Raw genomic sequence first — 20,000 nt, 5'->3', positions numbered from 1 at the left:
AGAGTTGTGTTATCATCGTTGAACAAAGAACTCTTCTGATAAAATGTATTGTAATATACATAGATACATAATTTCTTACTCATTAATGGTTCAGTTCTGCGCCATTAATAATTAAATAATTAATAATTGAGCTTTATATGGTGCAATATCCACTAAATGTGCTCAAAGCGCTTTACAAGGGTTCCCTGACCAACAGCAACATTTAACATATAGGACGGGACATGACGCCTTTTAGGCGATATTACAATTTTCCGGACAAAAGACAACGCTGTTAAAGGCCAGGTACTCATTTCACACCTGAATACGGTGAGAGAATGTGAGTAAAGAGCCTTTTCCAAGGAAACAATTATGCGCCGAGCACGAGGCTCGAACCCAGGACCTTCCGATCCGAAAGCGACTGTCATACCACTAGACCACATAGCCGCTTTGAATCAATAAATAAGGAAATGCAGTTGGGAGCAACAAAGGATCAATGAATCATTCAAGTTTTTGTGTTTTTAATTTTCCCAAAACAACAATAAATTGACAATCCCTGTTCTTCCATAAGGAATCAAAATTTAATCTAAGTTTAAAATAATCATTATGACAGCTGCATTGCCGGTCGGTCGTGAATCATGAATCTATCATTTAAAAAAGAAATAGAGTTGGGGATCAACATTGGACCGAACAGCTGATGTAGACTTTTTACCATAGAGCATAGAAGAAATGTGACCCGCCGTGTCAAAGCGGTATTATGTCGAGATGCACTCGGTTAGGGAAATTGAATTCATAGCCACAAATATCAAACTTGGGTTTAATTTCTCTACGTCCTGCTGGAGTATAAATACTGTATTTTGCTTTGCAAAAAATTCTATGGTCCAATTTCTCATCATTCTGTCTCTAAATTCACTTTCTGAGGTCTGAATCATCTTGACATAATACCGTTTTGAGGCGGAGGGTCACAAATGGCAAATCTATACATTATAAAATTATCTTTTAAAGACTGAGTAAATTTCAAACTTCCTTTTTATTTCAGACTAATTCTATCATCCGTTGACTCAAATTACATAATACGAAAACAATCTGCTAGGTTGTAATACTCAGTCCTTTTTGACTTTCATTGCCAGTATAATTTATTCTACGCAATTCTAGCACATCCACAACAACAACAAAAATTGATGACCTAATTTTAAATCACTCTTGATAAGTAATAAAAAGTAATATAATAATAAGTAACAATAATCTCATACGAAACAAAAATTGATGACGTAATTTTAAATCTCTCTTGATGCTATCAAGTAATGATAATATTTATAATCTATTTTTTTTAAAATAAATTTGGGGATCAACGTTGTTCCGTAAAGATGACTGCCTGTTCCTAGCAGCCTTTATTGTGCGGCTATGTGTTCTTGTGGTATGACACTCGCTTTCGGATCGGAAGGTCCTGGGTTCGAGCCTGGCTCGGCGCATAATTGAGTCCTTGGAAAAGGCTGTTTACTCACATTCTCTCACCGCACTCAGGTGTAAAATGAGTACCTGGCCGTTAACAGCGTTGTCTCTGTCGGAAAAAAATGGTAATATCGCCTAATAGGCGTCATGTCTCGTTCTACATGTTACGTGTAGCTATTGGCCAGGGACCCATTGTAAAGCGCTTCGAGCACGATTAGTGGATATTGCGCTATATAAAAGCTTTTATTTATTTTAAAAAAATTTTTAAAATTTTTCCTCAAATATTGCGGGTTCTACACTGGTTAACAAAACAAATGAAACCTATAAGTAATAAATTTGTGTTAGATTTTGTCGAGTAAAAATAACTTTGTTCAAATTTTGTTTCCATATAAGTTAGATTTTAACGATTCCAAAAGCTTGCCAATTTAAACCAGGGATAACTTTTAGAGATATTTTTTGGTAGTGATTGTATATCATTATATTCTTAAGTTCTAAATAGATAAGTCAATGTTATAATAATTCTTATCGCGCGGCATCTTTCGTCATCATTTCAGCAAGTTGAGAAATATTTTTTTAATAGAGGGTCTCAAGTTATGAACTTTTAAAAAATACTTTGCGTCATGTCTCGTTCTATATTTCGTGTTGCTGTTGGTCAGGGACCCTTTGTAAAGCGCTTTGAGCACGTTTAGCGGATATACAACAAACGTTACTCACTCACAATACACACAAATCAACATAATTGAAAGGTGACAGCACGACTGTGAATATTATGAAATGAAGAAATTGAGGAGCAGGCACCGATGTAAGATAAAGATCTGAACAAGTGTGTATGAAAGGTGCCAGACAAAGAAAGATAGAAAAATACAAGAAAAAAAAACCATTCCAAAAAATCAGTCAACCTCGACTGGGGATCGAACCTGAGACCTTCTGATTACCGGTCAGACGTGATACCATTACAAGTAATGGTACACACTTGTTCAGTTCTTTTTATCAATGAATATTATGCCTTGATGCGTTGAAATTTAATAATGCTGACAAATACTTCTCTGAACATCCAAGAACATTACTCACCCTGTCCACCATCTCCATCTATTAACCCTCTCCTTGCCACCAACTGGAAAATCGTCACATTTGTTACGATGCAATCGTCGCTTTTCTCGTCCAGATTTCATTTCTTTTTTCTATAGATAGTTCGAAGATGACGTCACTCACGTCTTTGTTATTGTTTTTTGCCATCCGCGTTTATGAGTAATGCTCACTGAACTGTATTAACCTGACTATAAACGTTCATGGATACACACAGTTTTGTGTGTTGGTCCGTTATACTTCCGGATGGCCATGCTATGAGTTTCTTAGCCAAGCGCATACTATCTATATCTATAAAAACTTGACATTCTGTAATAGAGTTCATATTGTCGAACAATATTATGTATAGAATTTGCTTGTTGCTTTTCTGTTTTAGTAAGAAATGTCTGTTTTTGTGTTGGGTGGGTGTGAAGTTTTGGGGAAAATTATGAAAATGGCTGGTAAGGAGAGGGTTAATAAATTGTATAGTAGTAGTAGTAGCGTATGGCTACAACTCCAAATGTATTTCGTCAACCCAGCTTCTAAAGTCTTCCTCCGCCCTAAGGATGGTTTCGTAGCCACCTTCTAGTTTAGTGACTTGACAGTGGAGGACTGGATGTGATCGCTGGCCTCTGGGGCTGCCTGACATTTCTGAGAAGGATCAAAGAGCGTGTAGGTAACGATTGTTATGTTACCAAGAGCTCTCACTTCCCGCTTTTGGTGAAGCCAAGCATCTTCCGTCTTCTACTCGTATTTTCTTCATTGTATCAGTAAGCCTAGCGCGCATGATACACGCGGAGCACACCCACCTCGCTGTCTCGCCTGGCACGCGACAATAGCATTGCGGTTAAGAGAAGTGAGAGCTCTTGGTAACTACGTTACCCTACACACTCTTTGGAAGGATCATCACGTTGCCGTCGTACAGGAGGAGTTTGTCCGCTGCCATGACCCTGAAGGTGAGACCAGCCTAGATCCAATCCTGCTGGAACAGCTGAAGACGAGTAGCCAGACCAAGAATGATCCAAACCGGCGTCCAGACAAGGTTCTTCCTTCTCCTGGACCCACACCTCCAACTCAATGAAAATGCATTGTATAGAAGGAACGAAGTCGACTTCACTCAGCTCTTTGTTATTGATTTTTCACCAGCTAGTTGAGAGATTATCACTATAATATGATAATAGATAAATCGGACTATAAACGTTTACGGTCACACATAGTTTTGTGTGTTGGTAGGATTTATCATGTGGTAAGAACAGGTGAGTATTTTACTTAAACGTATACCACCTGTGCACCTCGCTTTACTTAGCCATCACTGCTGTTGTTTACTGAATAAGGACCATTTGGACTGCCGACTCCTTGCTTCAGCCTTGGTCAGCTTATGTCGGTTGTTCAATAATAATAATAATAATAATAATAATAATAATAATAATAATAATAATAATAATAATAATAATAATAATAATAATAATAATAATAATAATAATAGTAATAATAATAATAATAATAATAATAATAATAATAATAATAATAATAATAATAATAATAATAATAATAAATAATAATAATAATAATGATAATAATAATAATAAAGTTAATTATATAGAGCTCAACTTCCACATAAGTGCTCAACAGCGCTTTACAATATCTCGATAGTCATTCAAACATCCATTTTACAATTATGAGAATACAAATATGAAAAAACAAACACATACACATGCACACAAAATCCATCATAAATAAATTTAAATTCATACAAGAACATACACACACATACTTACATCAGTATTACTCACTAACATTTGTAAATTATTCTTACGAAGTTCAGTTATACACTGGAAATGGTCAGTCTGAACTTAACTCGATCCTTACCAGCTATTTTTAGAATTTCCCTCGAAAATTCACACCCACCCAGCACAAAACTAGACTTTTCTTAAACAAAAAAGGAATAAGTGAGCTCTACAACAAAGTGTTTAGTATTTATAGTTGTAATCAAAGCATTTCTTTAAATTTTGTGATGTACAAGAGAAATCAGAATGAGAATATTGTCGGTTACATCGTAACGAATGTGACGATTTTCCTATGGGTAAAGTTAGTAGAGGGTTAAGGTCAAAACTGGAATAAAATAAACTTTAAAATCAAATTTAGATTTAAGGCGTTTTCTGAGAGCGAATCTATTCGTAAGCTCAAGGGCGGGAGACAAGCAGACCCTCTCCATTTTAAAGACTCCGAGAATGGCTCAGGGGTTCGGTCGAAAGGAACCGAGTTCGATCACCACCGCTGTATTGTATGTACTTGAGCAAGTCGCCTCGCCCTGACTCAATTTCCGGCGATGCACTACGGCTGACGCCTGGGTTATTCCAGTCTTCCCTTGCAATAGACTCTTGAGACAAATTTCCCCCTGTTGGATGAGTAAAGAGAATTTTATATTTTTTCTTTATTTTAATTTTATTATAATCTTATTTTGTATCAAAAGAAGCTCTATAAATAGAATGAAGATGACATCACTCAGGTCTTTGTTATTGCTTTTTGCCATCCGCGTTTATGATTAATTCTCACTTAACTGTATTAGCCAGACTATAAACGTTCATGGATACACACAGTTTTGTGTGTTGGTCCGTTATACTTCTGGATGGCGATGTTGTGAGCTTCTTAGCCAAGCGCATACCATCTATAGATTCTTGTATTTGTTTTACTTAAAAACAATATCCCTGTTTACTAATCAGACCAATTGTTTTTGTTCATTTGTTTTTCCATGCCTTATTGATTTCTGTTGGTCTATGTATTTATATTTTTTTTTACATGTACGTGATAGTATGCGCTTGGCTAAGAAGCTCACAACATTGCCATCCGGAATTATAACGGACCAACACACCAAACTATGCGTTACCTTGAACGTCTGGTTAATATAGTTTAGTGAGAATTACTCATAAACGCGGATGGCAAAAAGAGTGACGTCAACTTTGTTCTGTCTAATATGCCAGTGATGTCGAGTACTTGGTGGTATATATAAAATGCACACATCTGAAATAAAGGGAAACAACTCTTTTAATTGATCAAGTCCATTAGTAAACCATGAATTACATCCCTTGTTTTTGGCAGATAATAAAGAAAAGTCAAGGTTGGGAAAAAAAATAAATAAAAAGAAAGAAAAATATATATATAAAAGAGAAAGAAAAAAAGGAGAAAAAACCCCGGAAAATTAAGAGAAAAAAAATAAAATAAGAACTTGAAAAGAAAGAAAGATAAAACTGGAAAGGGAAGAAAAAAACTATGTTCAAAAAGAAGATTTTAAAAAATACAGGAAAACAAACGAGAAAAGTTGTTTTAATAGTTTGCGATATTTAGCCGCGATTCCCAGTGCATATTATGTTTTACAGATCCACTTTTCTTGATTCAAATTGATTTTTTTCATGCCCTGTTCTTTCCGAGCCCTTTCGATTTTTAAAATGTATTATTAAAATTATATTTGTACTGCCACGTTTTAAAGATTTTGGCCATAAAGCTCGTCCTTCAAATATCAATATAGATTAAAGTGTCCCCCATCTTGTCCAAAACTCCCAAACCTGAGACTTCCAATATCAATCCATTAAAATGATCTCGATCTTGTCCAAAACTCCTAAACCTGAGACTTCCAATATCGCTCCATTAAAATGACCCCCATCTTGTCCAAAACTCCCAAACCTGAGACTTCCAATATCGATCCATTAAAATGACCCCCATCTTGTCCAAAACTCCCAAACCTAAGACTTCGAAAATCAATATAGATTAAAATGACCCCCATCTTGTCCAAAACTCCCAAACCTAGGCTCGTCAAAGACTCTCAAATATCACATTAAACAACTAGGGAGCAGGCACCGGTGTTCGATAAATATCTGAACAAGTTTGTATGAAAGGCGTAAACCAGACAAAACAAGAAAGAACAATAGGGGATGAGATTAGCGGAAGAGTAGCGTCCCTTGATTGGACGTCACCTTACAGAGAGAACGTCAAATTGGTTTTGCGCATGCGTCTCTCTCGTCCTCGCTTTCAGTGAAGTGTCTCATGCCGCTTTCACCGGAAGCGAGGACGAGAGACGCATGCGCACAACCAACATGACGTTCTCTCTCTAATAACTTTCCGCCGGTGACGTCCAATCAAGGGACGCTACTCTTCCGCTAATCGCATTCCCTATACAATATATTTTTTCTTTCTTGCTTTGTCTGGTGTGCACCTTTCATACACACTTGTTCAGATTTTAATCTAAAAAAACAACAACCCCAAAACACAAACAAACAAAATCAAAATAAAACTTGAGCTTTTATATAGCGCAATATCCATTAAACGTGCTCAAAGAGTAATATTCATCAATAGACTTCAACAGTCGTAACGTCACTTCCCTCGTAATGACGCATGGTAACTTAATAACTGGCTCTAAATTATCGGAACTATGGCGGACGCCCTTATGAAAAGTTATTAGAGAGAGAACGTCATGTTGGTTGTGCGCATGCGTCTCTCGTCCTCGCTTCCGGTGAAAGCGGCATGAGACACTTCACCGAAAGCGAGGATGAGAGAGACGCATGTGCAAAACCATTTTGACGTTCTCTCTGTAAGGCGACGTCCAATCAAGGGACGCTACTCTTCCGCTAATCTCATTCATACTTATTAACAATACAAACATAGGGGTACATTTGTAAATACACAAACATTGAATAAATTATTTATTACAATGGATGATGATGATGGTAATGATGATGATGGGGATGATGATGATGATGATGTTGATGATGATGATGATGATGATGATGATGATGATGATGATGATGATGATGATGATGATGATGATGATGATGATGATGATGATGATGCTGATGATGATTATGATGATGATTTAGTCAATCCTCTTAAGGATTGGAGCCCAGCAAGAAAAAGTCCCTAGTCCATCTAGTCAATAGCTTAGGCAGCAAGCTAACAACCTCACTGTTACAGAAACCTCGAATTTGATTTTTTTTAAGAATCTGGAAAATCTTGGGCTTTGTATTTTAGTCTTCTCTTGGAGTATTAATTTATTTATTCTTTATACCTTACTTTTTAAAGTTCGGGTAGATTGAGCTAGTGAGCAGTGGGAGGCAAATCAACATAGAAGAGAGAGAGAGAGAGAGAGAGAGAGAGAGAGAGAGAGAGAGAGAGAGAGAGAGAGGACAGCGAGAGAAATAGAGAGAGATTGAACTCTGATTTCAAACAATGGCAGATGGAGCTCATTCGTATCGGAATGCAATCCTTTAAGGGATTGGAGCCCTGAAGGAAAAAGTCCCAAGTCCATCTAATCAATCTTCTAAGGGATGGAAGCCTGAACACAAGGCCCTTAGTCCATCTAGTCAATATGTTAGGCAGCAAGCTAACAACCTTCACTATCACAGAAACCTCGAATTTGCTTTTAAAAGAATCCGGAAAATTGGGGCTGAAGATGGTGTCCAGACGCTTTTAAAATGGAACTGTCACCAGTCTGAGTGGGCCCAAAACTACATGTAGGCGCACTCTTAACAGAGTACGAAATACTGCATGTTGGACAACTTAGGACCAGGCAAAGAACACAACCATTAACAGAGTAGATTGGAAACAGCAGATTGGGGCCTTATGTGCTACCGGCACGAAAATAAATAAGTAAGCGTGCGGCTATGTGGTTTTGTGGTTCGACACTGGCTTTCGTATCAGAAGGTCATGAGTTCGAGGTTTGCTTTGAGCATGGTCGAGTCCTTGGAAAAGGACTGATTACACATTCTCTCACCGTAGTACTCAGTTGTAAATTGAGTACCTCGTCGTGAACAGCGTTGTCTCTGTCGGAAAAAATTGTAATATCGCTTACAGGCGTCATGTTTCGTTACACATGTTACGCGTTGCTGTTGCTCATGGACACTTTGAACAGAGCATAGTAGTATAGTGATGCTCAGGAGAAATTGAGAAGAGCAAAAGAGCAGCATAAAATAAGAATGATTAAGAGCAAAATATTAACGTTTTAATTAGCGTGAAATTAAATCTGTTTGCTAGAGATTGATGTTAAAATGTTTTATGTATAGAGATAATAATTTTAGGGTTCGAATCCTATGGACAATTGGAATAGTTTGTTAAATGTTGATGTTGTAGTAAATCAATAGAGTTGTATTGTATCGATTGATAGATAACATGAATGGCTGGAAATAGTTTGGCTTGAACGGTGATAGCGTCTTGTGTTCAAATCCAAAAATATGTGTTTAAAAAAAACGTATTATTTAAACGGTGTCCGATTCTATCACACATTAAGGTGTTCTCGAGTCTGGCTCTATGTTGAAATGTCGCTCTTTACTCACATTCTCCTAATGTGTTCAGGATAGTACCCGGTCTTTGACAGCGTTGGTAAAAAAAATTGTAATATCGCCTAACATATCTCGTTCTATTTGTTTCGTGTTGTCGTTCATCAGCGATCTTTTTTAAAGCGCTTTGAACCTCTTTAGTGGATATTGCGCTATATAAATGTTCATTAAAAATTAATTATCACGCGTGTCTAATTATGCGACCGTAAAGATAATTTACCCACCAAACGACGAAGAGATAAATCAAAGATAGTACAGGGTGTAACAAATACATTCGTTTCGTTTCAAGAAGCGAACTCGACACTGAAATTATGATGAACACTTTTATTCGATTCAGATTATTGTCAATAGAAAAAAAACAGATTAAAGTAGATACCAAGTCAGTCAAATCCCCTTTCTTCATATTCTCCTCCTCTCTTTGAAAATGGATTTTAGAATCGATGACACCAAACGACTATTTTTCGAATTAACAAATTATGATCTGGACTTAATAAACCGTAATCACAGACACGTTAGTAGTTGCATTGTCCTGATCTGGTGATGTCTGTGAATCTTAAATACGAAAATGTCCGAAATAACACGATGTCACGCACAATATTACTCGCGGTAATCAATGTTGACATATTTTTTTAATAATCATAGGTTCAAACTGACTTAAAATAGGTGTAATATCTCTATACAGATTTAATCATGAGAAGTTTTGTTTAATAGTTAAACGCCTTACCACTTATCAACGAAAGGGATCACCATATTTTAATCGACACATGGTTAATTGATGAATAAAGCAACAAAGTGTCTGTTTGCTGTCACCCTTGTCGTCAGAAACAATCAATTTTAAAGAATTATGTAGTTTTTCCAGTGATTTACTGTACTGGGATGGAAGAATTATCATGTATGGCTGTGTTGTTTTTTTTTTCTTGGGTCATTTTTCTAAAGCGGGTCTTGTAGTTTGTGATTTCCGTCTTAAATGCCATTTGCTTTATTTTTTAGTATTATTTTTTTAATAAGACGACGGAGAATTTTATTTAATGCAATTAAAAAAGATAGCGTTCTTGTCTAGGTCTGGTAAAATAAATGAGATGACGTCATACACTTAATACAATCCCCGTAGACAATGTTGATATTGGAGAAACCTCCGGTATAGAGATTAGAACATGAATTCAAAATCAAGACGTTTTGGTATGGTAGTTAGACAATCTATCCATCGACCAATTAAAGCCTCTTCACTATGTGAATACGACTAGTAGATGGGTACAATAGCAATACCTAGGAGGTGAATGTTTTCATTGAAATTTCACCTAGGATCAATTAAATAGAAATGCAACCGATAAGCCATGTCCATGCGTCCACACGAGTAAAACCCAATATCATGTTTTACAGTCATATTCTCTTTACCCAATATCATTTTTGGAAACATTTTGATTGGGTTAATGAAAAATTTACATCTGAATCAAAACTAAAAAGAATTGATGACAAAAGCTTTTATAAAACCCAACAACTTTTAACACACATACTTATTCAACTGTGATTGCTTTTTAATAAAAATATTCTTGTCTGATATAATATTTGTACCCGTCATTTTCAACATGCGGCGAGTTTCATGTTTTGTATCATGGACTTGAATTTTTTTTCGCAGCAAGAAATAAATAAATGAAACACAACAATCATTACAATACACAATATTGATTGATCAAGTACTTAATACAATAACATGTCCTTGCTCAGTTACTCACTTCATGAAAGATTTATTGATGAAAAGAAAAATGAAAAGACAATTCCATCACTCCATGTCCTATATTATGGTTATCATACCAAGACATAACCTAATTGAAAATGTAACAAAAATGTTGTGTAGGAATAGTAAATTTTTTGAACCAGGTATACATTATCTCTATTTATGACATTAAACCATCAATATTTTTAACGCACGTTTTCAGGGTTTGACACATATTTACTGTACTTCTCCAGTAACATTGTCGAAGTTTTTAGATATTTGATACCACAACACATTTAGATAACAGCAGGGTTTTTTTCCTCAAATTTTATAGATCTGAGCAGATAATATATTTTAGCCCAGTGAAACGTTGTCATAACAGCTGTTGTATTTTTAGATGATAGCCCAAATGACCAGTAACACCCAATGTGTAAGACGTGCAGTCTTTTAGGCGGTAGTGTAATGTCATACAAAAACATCTGTCAAATGCGTAGTAATCCCTAATGGCAATTTACAAGACGGTCAAAATTTATTAAGTAAAAGTTTTCAGGACACAGTGTATCAATTGAACCTAAGAAATTAATTTTTTAAAAGCCAAAATGTGTGTGATGTAATTGTTTTTGTTTTTTGTTTTTTAGCTAAAATTTATAAAATATAAGCTTGATAGCAAAGAGTTTTCTAGCCAAAACATTTGAAGTAAGAAATTGTTGGTTAAAAATGTGAGGTTAAAATTTTCTTACCAACATTTGGGAAGTAATCATTTTCAGGTCAAAGTTTATGAAACACAAACTGTATGACAAAAATGTATGAAACTAAAGTTTTTTGATCAAAATAGTAAGAAAAAGGAAAAGTGTCTGGTGCAAAAAAAAAAATATAACATAAAAATTAAAAGTTTTGTGGTCAAAATGTTCTCTGGTCAAAATGAGTGAAGTAAAAAAATTTTGACCAAAATTTATAAAATAAAAGTATGCGTGTAAAAATGTATGAAATGAATACTTTCTATCCAAAATCTATGCAATGAAATGTTTTTAGACCAAAATGTTTGTAGTAGTAGTATCTGGATAACGTTTATGAACAAAGTATTATTTCTAACAAAAATATGTGAAGCAATAATTTCCCGACCAAATTGTCTGAAATGGACGTTTTCCAATCAAAATGTGAAAAGTAATAATGTTCTGATCCAATTATGAAATGAAAATATGATGTCAAAAATTATATGAAATTTAATTTTTCTGGTCGAAATGTGTAAAGTAAAAGTTTTCTGACCTAAATATAACGATATTATGACCAACGGTTATGAGATTAGAATACATATTCTCTCCGAATTGTCATTCTGTCAAAAATTGTATGAAATTTAATTTTCTAATCAAAAGGTGTGAAGTAAAAGTTTTCTGGCTAAAAATTGTATGAACGTTTGCCCTCAAAAATATATGAATATTTTCTGGTCAAATATATGAGGTAAACAATTTTTAGGGGGTCAACATTTAAATAATTAGAATATACTTTGACAAAATTATAGGAACGTCAAAACCACTGAAACAAAAGTTTTCAGGATAAATTGTATTAACGACATTTTCCAGGCCCAATTTTGCGAAGTAACATTTGTCTGACCAAAAGATGTAAAGTAAACTTTTTCTGACCAAAATGAGAGAAAATAAAAATGTTTTCTACTAGAACTTCATAAGGTAAATTAAACTTTTTTAAACAAAACGTGTGTAGTAATAGTTTTATGTAAATGTATTGTATCATAAATTATTGAAACCGTTACAAAATAAAAGACTTTTTCGTGTCTTTCGCTTTTTGATGCCTTCTCGAGGATTTGACAAAAGCAGAAAGTTTTGAATTTTCAAAGTGCTGACTACTTACCCTGCAGAATTACCCTCGACAGAGTAGAGACATAGCAGATATGACTGGTGATCCTATATTATCACGGACAGAAGCAGAGATGTCCTACCATTGTTGTAGAGGTGCTATATCGGATACGACACCCAAAGTTTTGCTATAATTTTCAATTTTATTTTGTTACTATTAAAGTATAACGTTTTTAGTCGTCCGTCTAAAATTATCAATGACATGATTAATGTCGATCCCACAAAGGTTATGAGTAAACCTTTGTTCTTCTCCCCGACAGGGGCCAAATAACCTCAACAACAGGCGTGCAGGCTATCTTTGAACCAGACAGTTCAAACCCTAGTTCAACCTATTTCCAATAAAAAATACTCCTTACAAAACCTAAATGGTTTTGGAAGAGTTTATTCAAAACCTGCATTTGAAGTTCAATCCTCTCTGTTTCACTCTTTTAGCTCCGAAAGTCGATGGAATCACTTCGTAGTTTAGTAAACCAAAACCAAAACCAAGGTCAATGTCACCCAAAAGATAAGATAAGGGATATGAAATAGAAATCTCACCAAAACGTGTAAGATTCGACCTATTTTCAATGAGAAAACAGCTTACCAAACCTGCATTTGAATTGCAACCCTCTCTTTTTCAATGTTTTAGCCCCAAAGGTCGCTTGAATTACTTAGTAGTTTAGTAAACCAAAACCAAAACCAAAACCAACCCAGAAGATAAAATTAGGGTAATAAAGTGCTAGACGTCCACCCAAAATGAGTGAAGTAAAAATTTTCTCGCCAAATACAGGAAACAAAAGTGATCTAACAAAAATGCCAAAATGGAAGTTTTCTAAGCAATTACGTGTGAAGTAAAATTTTTGTGACTAGAAAATTGTAGAGTTAGAGTTTAAGTTTTCTGGTCAAAATTTACGAAATAAGACTGTTCTGTTCAAAATCTATGAAATTTAGTTTTATAATGAAAAAGAAGTAATGAAATGAAGGCTGTACACGCGAAAATGTATGAGAAAAAATATTCTGGTCAAAATGTTTAAAATGAAACTTTTCAGGATAAATTTTATGGCGTAATATTTTATATCTAAATAATATATGTGTACATAACGTTTATAGCTTAATTTTATGAACTAGGTTTTGTTATTGCTTTCTTTTTTACCCTAATGTGTGACGTAAAAGTTTTGTGGTAACACAATACGTAAAGTAAACGTTTTCTGGGCAAAAGTGAAAAGTAATAATGTTCTGGTCCAATTATGAAATGAAAATTTTCTGTCAAAAATTTATGAAATTAATTTTTTTCTAGTCAAAATGTGTAAAGTGAAAGTTTTCTGATCAAAACATAATAATAATATTATGAACAACGGTTACGAGATCAGAATACATATTCTCTCCAAATTATACGAAATTTAATTTTCTAATCAAAATGTGTGAAGTAAAAGTTTTCTGGCTAAAACTTATATTAACGTTTGCCCGCAAAAAATATATGAATGTTTTCTGGCCAAATATATAAAGTAAACAATTTTTAGGGGGTCAACATTTATATAATTAGAATATACTTTGACAAAATTGTAGGAAAGTCAAAACCACTGAAACAAAAGTTTTCAGGATAAATTGTATTAACGACAATTTCCAGGCCCAATTTTGCGAAGTAACATTTGTCTGATCAAAAGATGTAAATTAAACTTTTTCTGACCAAAATGTGAGAAAATAAAATGTTTTCTACTAGAACTTCATAAGGTAAATTAAACTTTTTTGGACAAAACGTGTGTAGTAATAGTTTTTCTGTAAATGTATTGTATCATAAATTATTGAAACCGTTACAAAATAAAAGACTTTTCCATGTCTTTCTCTTTTCGATACCTGCTCGAGGACTTGACAAAGGCTGAAAGTTTTAAATTTTCAAAGTGCTGACTACTTACCCTGCAGAATTACCCTCGACAGAGTAGAGACATAGCAGATATGACTGGTGATCCTATATTATCACAGACAGAAGCAGAGATGTCATACAATTGTTGTAGATGTGCTATGTCGGATACGACACCCAAAGTTTTGCTATAATTTTCAATTTTATTTTGTTACCATTAAAGTATAACGTTTTTAGTCGTTCGTCTAAAATTATCAATGACATGATTAATGTCGATCCCACAAAGGTTATGAGTAAACCTTTGTTCTTCTCCCCGACAGGGGCCAAATAACCTCAACAACAGGCGTGCAGGCTATCTTTGAACAAGACAGTTCAAACCCTAGTTCAACCTATTTCCAATAAAGAAATACTCCTTACAAAACCTAAATGGTTTTGGAAGAGGTTATTCAAAACCTGCATTTGAAGTTAAATCCTCTCTGTTTCACTCTTTTAGCTCCGAAAGTCGATGGAATCACTTCGTAGTTTAGTAAACCAAAACCAAAACCAAGGTCAATGTCACCCAAAAGATAAGATAAGGGATATGAAATAGAAATCTCACCAAAACGTGTAAGATTCGACCTATTTTCAATGAGAAAACAGCTTACCAAACCTGCATTTGAATTACAACCCTCTCTTTTTCAATGTTTTAGCCCCAAAGGTCGCTTGAATTACTTAGTAGTTTAGTAAACCAAAACCAAAACCAAAACCAACCCAGAAGATAAAATTAGGGTAATAAAGTGCTAGACGTCCACCCAAAATGAGTGGAGTAAAAGTTTTTTAGCCAAATACAGGAAACAAAAGTGATCTGACAAAAATACCAAAATGGAAGTTTTCTAAGCAATTACGTGTGAAGTAAAATTTTTGTGACTAGAAAATTGTAGAGTTAGAGTTTAAGTTTTCTGGTCAAAATTTACGAAATAAGACTGTTCTGTTCAAAATCTATGAAATTTAGTTTTAAAATGAAAAAGAAATAATGAAATTAATGCTGTACACGCGAAAATGTATGAGAAAAAAATTCTGGTCAAAATGTTTGAAATGAAAGTTTTCAGGATAAATTTTATGGCGTAATATTTTTATATCCTAATAATATATATGAACATAACGTTTATAGCTAAATTTTATGAACTAGGTTTTGGTTGTTGCTTTTTTTTTTTTTTGATCCTAATGTGTGAAGTAAAAGTTTTGGGCCAAAAAAAATATTGTAAAGTAAAAGCAAAAGTTTTTCTGGCCAAAATGTGTACAATATAAATTTCCTGGCCAAAATTGATTAAATGAAAATTTTCTGTCCATATAATGTATGAAACGTTATCTTTCTGGTCAAAATGTATGAAGTAACGGTTTTCCGGGTAAAACACATGAATTAAAAGTTTGCTTGCAAAAATGTATACAATAAAAGTTTTCTGGATATAGTATATGAAGTAACATTTTTCTGGCTAAAATGTACGATGTAGCGGTTTTCAGGCCAAAATGTGTGAAGTTAAAGTTTCATAGCCCGAAATGTGTTATATAAATTATCAGTCAAAAAACCTGTGAAATAAAAATTTTAGGGTCAAAATTTAGGAAATTAAAGTTTTCTAGCCAAAATTTATGAAATGTAAGGTTTTTCACCAACATGTGTATAGTAGAAATTTGTTGCTATGATAAAATCAATGTTTTGTGTGGTTTTGGTTTACTAAACTACGAAGTGATTCCATCGACTTTCGGAGCTAAAAGAGTGAAACAGAGAGGATTGAACTTCAAATGCAGGTTATGAATAACCTCTTCCAAAACCATTTAGGTTTTGTAAGGAGTATTTTTTATTGGAAATAGGTTGAACTAGGGTTTGAACTGTCTTGTTCAAAGATAGCCCGCACGCCTGTAGTTGAGGTTAATTTGGCCCCTGTCGGGGAGAAGAACAAAGGTTTACTCATAACCTTTGTGGGATCGACATTAATCATGTCATTGATAATTTTAGACGGACGACTAAAAACGTTATACTTTAATAGTAACAAAATAAAATTGAAAATTATAGCAAAACTTTGGGTGTCGTATCCGATATAGCACCTCTACAACAATTGTAGGACATCTCTGCTTCTGTCCGTGATAATATAGGATCACCAGTCATATCTGCTATGTCTCTACTCTGTCGATGGTAATTCTGCAGGGTAAGTAGTCAGCACTTTGAAAATTCAAAACTTTCTGCTTTTGTCAAATCCTCGAGAAGGCATCAAAAAGCGAAAGACATGGAAAGTCTTTTATTTTGCAACGGTTTCAATAATTTATGATACAATACATTTACAGAAAAACTATTACTACACACGTTTTGTTTAAAAAAAGTTTAATTTACCTTATGAAGTTCTAGTAGAAAACATTTTTATTTTCTCTCATTTTGGTCAGAAAAAGTTTACTTTACATCTTTTGGTCAGACAAATGTTACTTCGCAAAATTGGGCCTGGAAAATGTCGTTAATACAATTTATCCTGAAAACTTTTGTTTCAGTGGTTTTGACGTTCCTATAATTTTGTCAAAGTATATTCTAATTATATAAATGTTGACCCCCTAAAATTGTTTACTTCATATATTTGACCAGAAAATATTCATATATTTTTGAGGGCAAACGTTCATACAATTTTTAGCCAGAAAACTTTTACTTCACACATTTTGATTAGAAAATTAAATTTCATACAATTTTTGACAGAATGACAATTCGGAGAGAATATGTATTCTGATCTCATAACCGTTGGTCATAATATCGTTATATTTTGGTCAGAAAACTTTTACTTTACACATTTCGACCAGAAAAATTAAATTTCATATAATTTTTGACATCATATTTTCATTTCATAATTGGATCAGAACATTATTACTTTTCACATTTTGATTGGAAAACGTCCATTTCAGACAATTTGGTCACATATTTTTGTTAGAAATAATACTTTGTTCATAAACGTTATCCAGATACTACTACTACAAACATTTTGGTCTAAAAACATTTCATTGCATAGATTTTGGATAGAAAGTATTCATTTCATACATTTTTACACGCATACTTTTATTTTATAAATTTTGGTCAAAATTTTTTTACTTCACTCATTTTGACCAGAGAACATTTTGACCACAAAACTTTTAATTTTTATGTTATATTTTTTTTGCACCAGACACTTTTCCTTTTTCTTACTATTTTGGTCAAAAAACTTTAGTTTCATACATTTTCGTCATACAGTTTGTGTTTCATAAACTTCGACCTGAAAATGATTACTTCCCAAATGTTGGTAAGAAAATTTTAACCTCACATTTTTAACCAACAATTTCTTACTTCAAATGTTTTGGCTAGAAAACTCTTTGCTATCAAGCTTATATTTTATAAATTTTAGCTAAAAAAACAAAAAGCAAAAACAATTACATCACACACATTTTGGCTTTTAAAAAATTAATTTCTTAGGTTCAATTGATACACTGTGTCCTGAAAACTTTTACTTAATAAATTTTGACCGTCTTGTAAATTGCCATTAGGGATTACTACGCATTTGACAGATGTTTTTGTATGACATTACACTACCGCCTAAAAGACTGCACGTCTTACACATTGGGTGTTACTGGTCATTTGGGCTATCATCTAAAAATATAACAGCTGTTATGACAACGTTTCACTGGGCTAAAATATATTATCTGCTCAGATCTATAAAATTTGAGGAAAAAAACCCTGCTGTTATCTAAATGTGTTGTGGTATCAAATATCTAAAAACTTCGACAATGTTACTGGAGAAGTACAGTAAATATGTGTCAAACCCTGAAAACGTGCGTTAAAAATATTGATGGTTTAATGTCATAAATAGAGATAATGTATACCTGGTTCATAAAATTTACTATTCCTACACAACATTTTTGTTACATTTTCAATTAGGTTATGTCTTGGTATGATAACCATAATATAGGACATGGAGTGATGGAATTGTCTTTTCATTTTTCTTTTCATCAATAAATCTTTCATGAAGTGAGTAACTGAGCAAGGACATGTTATTGTATTAAGTACTTGATCAATCAATATTGTGTATTGTAATGATTGTTGTGTTTCATTTATTTATTTCTTGCTGCGAAAAAAAATTCAAGTCCATGATACAAAATATGAAACTCGCCGCATGTTGAAAATGACGGGTACAAATATTATATCAGACAAGAATATTTTTATTAAAAAGCAATCACAGTTGAATAAGTATGTGTGTTAAAAGTTGTTGGGTTTTATAAAAGCTTTTGTCATCAATTCTTTTTAGTTTTGATTCTGATGTAAATTTTTCATTAACCCAATCAAAATGTTTCCAAAAATGATATTGGGTAAAGAGAATATGACTGTAAAACATGATATTGGGTTTTACTCGTGTGGACGCATGGACATGGCTTATCGGTCGCATTTCTATTTAATTGATCCTAGGTGAAATTTCAATGAAAACATTCACCTCCTAGGTATTGCTATTGTACCCATCTACTAGTCGTATTCACATAGTGAAGAGGCTTTAATTGGTCGATGGATAGATTGTCTAACTACCATACCAAAACGTCTTGATTTCGAATTCATGTTCTAATCTCTATACCGGAGGTTTCTCCAATATCAACATTGTCTACGGGGATTGTATTAAGTGTATGACGTCATCTCATTTATTTTACCAGACCTAGACAAGAACGCTATCTTTTTTAATTGCATTAAATAAAATTCTCCGTCGTCTTATTAAAAAAATAATAATAAAAAAATAAAGCAAATGGCATTTAAGACGGAAATCACAAACTACAAGACCCGCTTTAGAAAAATGACCCAAGAAAAAAAAACAAAACAACCATACATTATAATTCTTCCATCCCAGTACAGTAAATCACTGGAAAAACTACATAATTCTTTAAAAATGATTGTTTCTGACGACAAGGGTGACAGCAAACAGACACTTTGTTGCTTTATTCATCAATTAACCATGTGTCGATTAAAATATGGTGATCCCTTTCGTTGATAAGTGGTAAGGCGTTTAACTATTAAACAAAACTTCTCATGATCAAATCTGTATAGAGATATTACACCTATTTTACGTCAGTTTGAACCTATGATTATTAAAAAATATATCAACATTGATTACCGCGAGTAATATTAAGTGCGTGACATTGTGTTATTTCGGACATTTTCGTATTTAAGATTCACAGACATCACCAAATCAGGACAATGCAACTACTAAAGTGTCTGTGATTACGGTTTATTAAGTCCAGATCATAATTTGTTAATTCGAAAAATAGTCGTTTTGGTATCATCGATTCTAAAATCCATTTTCAAAGAGAGGAGGGGGATACGAAAAAAGGGGATTTGACTGACTTGGTACCTACTTTAATCTGTTTTTCTATTAACAATAATCTGAATCGAATAAAAGTGTTCATCATAATTTCAGTGTTGAGTTCGCTTCTTGAAACGAAACGAATGTATTTGTTACACCCTGCACTATCTTTGATTTATCTCTTCGTCGTTTGGTGGGTAAATTATCTTTACGGTCGCATAATTAGACACGCGTGATAATTAATTTTTAATGAACATTTATATAGCGCAATATCCACTAAAGAGGTTCAAAGCGCTTTAAAAAAGATCGCTGATGAACGACAACACGAAACAAATAGAACGAGATATGTTAGGCGATATTACAATTTTTTTACCAACGCTGTCAAAGACCGGGTACTATCCTGAACACATTAGGAGAATGTGAGTAAAGAGC

This window comes from Berghia stephanieae, chromosome 1 (genome assembly GCF_034508935.2).
Source record: "Berghia stephanieae isolate SIO BIC M18660-M18661 chromosome 1, UCSD_Bste_1.3, whole genome shotgun sequence".
NCBI classification, from domain to species: Eukaryota; Metazoa; Mollusca; class Gastropoda; order Nudibranchia; family Aeolidiidae; genus Berghia; species Berghia stephanieae.
This window is presented reverse-complemented; position numbering follows the sequence as displayed.